This window comes from Callithrix jacchus, chromosome 15, assembly GCF_049354715.1.
Source record: "Callithrix jacchus isolate 240 chromosome 15, calJac240_pri, whole genome shotgun sequence".
Lineage (NCBI taxonomy): Eukaryota > Metazoa > Chordata > Mammalia > Primates > Cebidae > Callithrix > Callithrix jacchus.
The window spans coordinates 6,733,483-6,741,898 of NC_133516.1; the positions used below are offsets into that span (position 1 = coordinate 6,733,483).

The 8,416-nt window shown below is 42.5% G+C and overlaps 1 pseudogene; it reads right to left on the reverse strand.

Annotated features, from left to right (window-relative positions):
• Positions 1–2,374: 2,374 nt before the first annotated feature.
• Positions 2,375–3,183, reverse strand: LOC144579639 (peptidyl-prolyl cis-trans isomerase A pseudogene; annotated as a pseudogene).
• Between the last annotated feature and the right edge of the window lie 5,233 nt (positions 3,184–8,416).

The window sequence follows — 8,416 nt, forward strand, 5'->3', positions numbered from 1 at the left end:
AGCTTCAGGTAGCTGAGGGTGTTTCTTGATTTATGGCCACATTACTCCAGTCTCTGCCTCTGTAGCTATGTTGCCTCATTTGTTATTGGATTTAGGCTTATCTTGATAATCCAGAAGTATTTCTTCATCTTAAGATTCTTAATTATATGTGTGAAGAACTTTTTCCAAATAAGGCTTTGGGAATTAGGACCTTGACATATCTTTTATGGAGGCCACCAACCAACTCATTACAGGATGCAATCTGATCCATTTCTATATCCCCTCAATGTCTAAAAGTGTCTTACATAGGTAGGTGCAATGAATATCTGCGGAATAGATAGATAGCAAGTAAAGAATCTAGTTAGTTCAGTCCTAACTGTTGATAGATAGTTTACTGAATGAACAAACAGTTACTCTGAAATAGCAAAAGCAGTGGAGTTCTTTGGTGTTTCCAAAATAATGCTTTTGAGCATTGCTGTTGCAAAAGGAAAGGAAATCGTTGATGGATTTCTGGCATAAACATCTAAGCTAGAAAAACTACTTAACAGTAACCTTTGCATCCTTTAAAATTTTTTATTTAGACACGTTTTCCTTTTTAATCAAAGATAATTTTTTGTATGTTTAAATTTACATTTTCTCTCTGTTTCGTTGTATTCTAAATACCTCAGTACCAGGAGCACTGAAATGTCTGATGACATGATTCTTATACAAAACAAAATAAAAATGACTTATAGTAAGTTTTAATTTCATACATTAACAAACATTCCTTGCAAAGCATCAGACTTGTATATAATTTAAAATGTCAATCATTAATTATTGAAAATATGGCATCATTTTGCATGAAAATATTTATTTTGCAGACAGATATTACAAACAGCACATAGTGCAGCTTGAAGTGATGTTAAAAAGATAATTAAACTTGCTTTGGTTTTAGCATAGCTACATTTTTGCAGTGTAGAAAAGACCTGTTTAAGTTAACACCTTAACAGCGGGAAGCACTTTATGCTCTCTAAACTCCTTCCCTGTGTAGTATTATTTCATTAAATCACATGACAAGCATGAAAAGAAGGTAAGACTCACTTAATGGAAATATCTAATCACTGGTGAGGCTCTTTTCAGAATGTACTTTTGTAACGATCAATAAAATCCCTTTCAGAGAACAAATATTCACCAGAATCTATAAAGATAAAAGACTTTTATTTTTTCCTACAGAGTTTGTTAAAATCCATTCTGTCCATTTTTTCTCTAGATAAAAAAGACATGTGACCTAGGACTAAGCAATGGAAAGCTATATCTTTAGAATTATTAATTATTGGCTTTTACAGTTGGAAAGAGTCTTAGAAACTCTCTAGGTTTGAGACTTAGTTGAGTCTTAAAGGGGTTAAGTGACTTCTCCAAGGTCACAGCATTTCTAAAGATTTAGGATTAAAACCCAAGTCCTTGATTCCCAGTCCTGTGACTACTTCACCACAGTCATAGACTTTATGTAAATATGTATTATTGGTATATCACATGGAGCAACCTAGACAATGTGATTTTATAGCTTTTGTGTATTATGTGTGTTCAGGAAGATGAAAAAGTCCAGTGGTGGCTTGTTAGCATCTCCTGCCAGCTCTGTGTTCACTGACATCACACTGGTAGTGTTTAAACCACGGAAATCAGCAAACACTACAGATGAGGACTTTACTAGTGGGGAGGCGGGTATAGTTAGCTAATGTTTAAACATTTGTTAGGATATCACTCTTAAAATTCTCACCCTCCTCTGTAAGAATTATGTTCACCTTTTATTCCCTAGATACATCATAGAGAAACAGGCTTTGAGAAATGTTTTTTCTTTAAGAGTTGAATGTGAAATAACCATAGTCACTATTCATTATGTGCTTACCAATATCCCAGGAACTCCTTGTGGGGTTTTACATGTTTTGCTCTTTGAATCTGCATGATAGTCACTTAAGGCAGGTGCTCTTACTACCCTCATTTCACGTACGAGGAAACTGAAGCCTGGAGTTGATGTGTAACTTACAAACCTTTGCTGATGATAAATAGAAGAACGAGAATTAAAAACCAGATTTTGCTCCGAAGTTTTTTTTTTCTCAATATTATGTTTCTTCCCGACTTAGCACTATGAACTATATTCTTTGAAATAATAATTGTAGCTACAGCTACTGGGTGTCTACTAGTGTCTGACGTTGTACTAGGCCATATATGAATATAAGTTATCCTGCAAAGTAAGTGTTATCAGCACCTTGCGTTGTACTGATGAATAAATTGACAGAAAGGTTAAGTCATTTGCTCTCAGTCACAAAGCCAGGAAGCTGTGGGTGGAATCCACAGTAGGCCTGCCCACCCCAGACCTCTACTTCTCACACCACCTCAAAAGGACTGTGAACCGACAGCTCCAACCCATGCTGGCATTTGGCGAATGTGACTGAGATGCCACAGCTGTAACCTCTGCCCAAGTGCCACCTTTGCTTTGTGTCCCCATGTCACAGGCAATTCTGAGGCACTTTAGACTTCTGTAAAACAGAGGTAGTAGTAACATATGCATCAAGACTTTAGTGAAATTAAAGAGCTGAGCAGAGTGACTATGATCACCCAAACCTCATGAACTGTCTTCCAAAATCCATCATGATTATTGATAGACCTTTCATTTTTTACTTGGAGTTAGCCTTAAGAAATAGTCTGGTGGTTAAGGTAAAACACAAGTCAGACTTATCAGAATTGTCCACAGTCAGCCATGGTGATCTTCTTGCTGGCTTTGCCATTCCTGGACCCAAAGCGCTCCATGGCATCCACAATATTCATGCCTCTTTCACCTTGCCAGAGATGCTTGCCATCCAACCACTCCATCTTGGCAGTGCAGATGAAAAACTGGGAACCATTTGTGTTGGGTCCAGCATTTGCCATGGACAAGATGCCAGGACCTGTATGCTTTAGGGTGAAGTTCTCATCATCAAATTTCTCCCCATAGGTGGACTTGCCACCAGTGCCATTATGGCGTGTGAAGTCACCACCCTGACACACAAACCTGGAAGAATTCAGTGAAAGCAGGAATCCTTACAACCAAATCCTTTCTCTCCAGTGCTCAGAGCATGAAAGTTTCCTGCAAACAGCTTGAAGGAAATGCAGCCTAAGCGCTTGCCATTGACGGGGACAGGGAAGAACACAGTGGGGTCGATCATGGATGACAGCACAGGGGACTGGTGGAGGTGGTATCTGCAAAGCAGCCGAGAATTATTTTAAAATGCTCGGTCTCCCAAGTGGCTTTGGAGGTCCAAGTTTTACAGCACAGTGGAGCAAATGCTTTGAACTAAAAGGACACAAACTTTATGCTTATTATCTATCACTGTTTCCAGCCTTACTCTACTCCAGATTTGTTGATGGTGGTGGCAGAAAGCCTGAAACTCACATGAAATGTAATAGGAAATGTCAAAAATGATCATGGTGGATTAAAAAAAAACACTTCATGATAAACCATGACAACTGATATGAGTGGTTAGAATGAAAAGAAGGATCTACATATTTTTCAGCCAAATATAAGTTATTAAGTGTCCAGTGGAACTCAAATCTATGTCTCTAAACTACTTCAATTATGTGGCCAATTTATATGCCTGTATTTAGCCCTATATGGCTCTGCAGTGTTGTGCTAAGTATGAGGGAAGGCTCAGAAAATGGGGAGAAAAAGAAACTTTGTTTCCTTACTATTATTTTGTTTCCTTGTTATTGGAGTAGCTGATTATGGGTCTAAGGAGATAAAGCTAACATCTTCTAAACCACCTAGGAATACTTAGATGTTAAACAGTGTGTATTCATACAAGAGAAGTAAGTATGCAGTCCACAGGGGCTAAATTGGTCTGGAAATGCTTGGGAGAAAATAACCAAAGGTAAGAGTGGGAGGGACATAGGGCTTGACTGGCTGCTTAATTTACTTAAGTAGTGAAGAAGTCATTGCAGCCATTTAAAGCGAAAAAGAAGGGAAAATCAAAAGCCTAGATAGGGATGAGCCTGCTGTGGTCTGGGAACATTTCTCAAATGTTATTTTCAAAGTGAAAAATAAGACTGCTATTGTAAACAGTGCTGCAATAAACATTCCTGGGGGGAAAAGGGGAGGGCCAGTGGGAGGGGGAGGTGGGGAGGGATAGCCTGGGGAGAAACGCAGAATGTGGGTGAAGGGGAGAAAACAAACAAAACACACTGCCTTGTGTGTACCTATGCAACTGTATTGCATGCTCTGCACATGTACCCCAAAACCTAAAATGCAATAAAAAAATAAAAATTAAAAAATAAAAAAGAAAAAGAAAAAGAAGACTGTAGAGGAAACATGGGTCCAGTCAGAAGGCCCCAGCTGGCCTCTCAGGGAAGTTTGAGCTTAAACGGCAAGGCATCAGGAACTCACTCGAAGTCTTTGAAAAGGAATCCCATGATGGAGGTGGTGACTCAGGAAGACAGGCCTGTTCTGCCTCTGCCGTGCCCATCTCCACAGGTGCTTCTTGTGGTTCCTGAGCCAGTCCTGGCCACACCAGGCCACAGGGAGCTGCAGCATTGGAGAAGCTGTCCCCTTCACCCTGTCGATGGATCTCAGCAATATTTTCCTCCACATTCTCAGTATTCCAGCACTGACTCTGCAGATCCTTCCCTAACCTGCCAAAAGGCGTGGATATCTGCTGACAATCCTGAGGCTCCAGGGGCCCAGGATCTGTGCTTCCTAAAGTCTCTACCTCGTCTTGTCACCACCCCTCCCTGCAGAGGTGAGATGATGTTTCCTCTATAGGCTTTTCTGGTGTCTAAGGCCTTGCAGCTGCATGTGCCATCTCTTAGGTGAAGACTGCCTGGATACACCAGTCTGTGTTTACCACCTGGGACCCCGACCTTGGAGTGCTCATGCCCTTCATATACACTTGTGATGAGTACACATTCTCTGTCTTCTGAAGCAGCACTAGCCCACTTGGCTACATCTCCACATTATAAACAGCTACCGCTATCAGGCCTAGACCTCCAGATCCGTCCTTCCTGGAATACCTTTTTTATGTGTCTGTTTGTTAACCTGGTAAACATTTATTCACCTCCTGATGTGGTCTGGCTCTTTGTCCCTACACAACTCTTGCCAAAATGTTACCTCTGTGTTGGAGGAGGGGCTTGATGAGAGGTGACTGGGTCATGGGCAGACTTGCCCCTTGCTGTTCTCGGGATAGTGAGTGAGCTCTCATGAGATCTGTTGTTTAGAAGTGTGTGGCACCTCCTTCTTTACCCTTTCTCTCTCCTGAACTATGATCATCAGTTTCCTGAGGCCTCCCTAGCCATGCTTTCTGTACAGTCTGCAGAACTGTGAGTCAACTAAACCCCTTTTCTTCATCAATCACCCCATTGAGGTAGCTCTTCATAGCAATGCAAGAACAGACTAATACAGAAAATTGGTACCAGAGAAGTGGGGCATTGCTATAAAGATTCGTGAAATGTGGAAACAGTTTTGAAAATGGGTAAGAGGCAGAGGTTGGAACAGTTTGGAGAGCTCAGAAAAAGAAGGAAAGATGAGGGAAAGTTTGAAACTTCCTACAGAATTGTTAAATTGTTGTGATCAAAATGCTGAGAGTGATACGGACAATGAAATCCAGGCTGAGGTGGTCTCAGACAGGGATGAAGAACTTTGGAAGCTGAAGCAGCAGTCACTTTTGTTATGCATTAACAAAAAGGATGGAGGCACGGTGCCCCTGTGCCAGAGATCTGTGGAATTTTGAACTTGAGAGAGTTGATTTAGGGCAAAGAAACTTATAAGCAACAAAGTGTTCAAGATGTAGTCTCACTGCTTCTGAAAGTATATGCTTATATTCACGAGCAAAGAGATGATCTGAAACTGAAACTTATATTTAAAAGTGAAGCACAACATTAAAGTTTGGAAAAATTGCAAACTGACCAAGTGGTAGAAAGGAAAAATCCATATTCAGGGGAGAAATTAAAGCCTGCTGCATAAATTTACAAAAGCAAACAGGAGCCAAAGGTTAACAGCCAAGACAATGTGGAAAATGCCAGGAAGGCATTTCAGAGACCTTCACATAGCCACTCCCAACACAGACCCAGAGGCCTAGGAGGGACAAATGGTTTTGAGGGCTGGGCCCAGGGCCCCACTGCTCTGCACAACCTTGGGACACTGTTATCGGTGTCCCAGCTGCTCCAGCTCCAGCCATGGCTCAAAGGGCCCTGAGTACGTCTCAGGCCACTGCTCTGGAGGGTGCGAGCCATAAGCCTTGGCAATTTCCACATGGTGTTAAGCCTGTGCATACACAAAAGTAAGAGTTGAGCTTTGGGAGCCTCTGCCTAGATTTCACAGGATGTATGGAAATGCCTGAATGTCCAGGCAGAGGTCTCCGGCAGGGGCAGAGCCCTCATGTAGAACCTCTACTAGGGGAGTGTGGAGGGAAAATGTGTGGTTGGAACCCCAATACAGAGTCCCCACTGGGGCACTGCCTAGTGGAGCTATGAGAAGAGGGTCATTATCCTCCAGATTTCAGAATGGTAGATTGAAGTTTGCACTGAGTTCACGGAAAAACCACAGGCATTCAATGCCAACCTGTGAAAGTAGCCACAAGGCTGTACCCTGCAGCACTGCAGGGGTGAAGCTGCCAAGGCCGTGGTAGCATCAGGGTGGCCTGGATGTGAGACATGGCGTCAAAGGAGACTATATTGGAGGCTTAGGATTTAATGACTGCCCTGCTGGGTTTTGGACCCAGCATGGAGCCTGAAGCCCCTTTGTTTTGGCCGATTTCTCCCTTATGAACTAGGAGCATTTACCCAGTGCCCATACCCTTATTGTATCTTGGAAGTACCTAATTCATTTTTGATTTTACAGACTTATGGGAAAAGTAACTTGCCTTGTCTCTTTGAACTTGCCTTGAGACTTTGAACTTGGACTTCTGAGTTAATGCTGGTATAAGTTAAGACTTTGGGGGGACTGTTGGAAATACATGATTATGTTTTGAAATGCAAGGAGGACATAAGTTTTGGAGAGGGCCAAATGATATGGTTTGGCTCTGTATCCTACCTAAATTTCATGTCAACTTGCAACCCTTGGTATTGGAGGAGGGGCCTGGCAGCAGTTGACTAGGTCATGGGGGCAGACATCCCCCTTGCTGTTTCCATGATGGTGAACAAGGTCTCATGAGATCTGTCTCCCCAAAAGCACACTGCACCTCCCCCTTCACTCTCTGTCTCTCCTGCATTGCCATGTGAAGGTGTGCCTGCTTCCTTTTCATCTTGCACAATGATTGTAAATTTCCTGAGGCCTTCCCAGCATCCTTCCTGTAAAACCAGCAGAACTGAGAGTCAAATGTCTTTTCTTCATAAACTACCCAGTCTCAGGTAGTTTTTTATAGCAGTGTGAGAATGGACTAATACACTGCCCAACTCACAGCTCAAGAAACCTCCTCCGTACCCCTCCTCCTTCAAAACACACACACACACACACACAGCACTTTAATGCAGACTTCACCTTGTTCTCACTATGCCCTATTGGATCTAGAAAGCTTTGAAGGCAATATGTCACATTTCTCTCTCCCCCAACAGACCAACAGCCCCTTGAGGGCAAGGACATGAGAGTTTCTTCCTTCACATAGGTAGAGAGTGAATTTCTTAGTGATGAATCCAGAGCCAGGTCCCAGCTCTTTTCTCCCCTCTGTCTGACCTGGATTGATAACCATAACCAGTGATGTGATAGAACAGTGTGGACCCAGCCTTCTGAAGGAACAGATAATTCATAGCTATTCTAAGGGAGCAGGGGCGTACATTTCACATAGTGCATTGCACTCTACTTAGGTGCCAGAGAAATAGGAAATGTCATGAAAGAGTATATGCTCACTCCTATGTTAGCAGTTATCACACTGTATTATAATTTAATTATTGTCTCCTTATGAGTTCTGCACTTCATGGGTTTCAGGATCATGTCCTGTGCATTTCTGTGTTCCCAGGCCCATCTCGATACGCAGCCCTCCATAGCTCAGTGCTGAGGGCTGCTCTCCATCTCCTGCCACATCCCCCTAGAGAATTTGAGGGAGAACTGCTGGCAGGTTTTGAAATGGGGAGTAATAGTGTGGGCTGATCTAAGCATGCCCCAAAACTGAGACCTGTACACCACCTGAGGCATGAACACCATGGATGGCTGAGCTCTTATCTTCAGTCAACATCTAGAAACTTATATTTGGTTTTAAGGAGGGAACAGGATCTTGGAAGAAGGTCCACGAATTCTAACAATACCAGACTTCCAGTGAGCACTGGAACAGGAGGGTTACACAAGGTGAGGGGCAATCTAAAACACTGACAAGAAGAAAGGAATATTTGGCTAATCTCCCAACTTCAGGAAACATAAAACCCCATCAGCCTAAAGAAACATTAGAAGTTTATGATGCAGAAGTAAGCAGCTTGTGCGTGACACATTCCCAGCTTATGT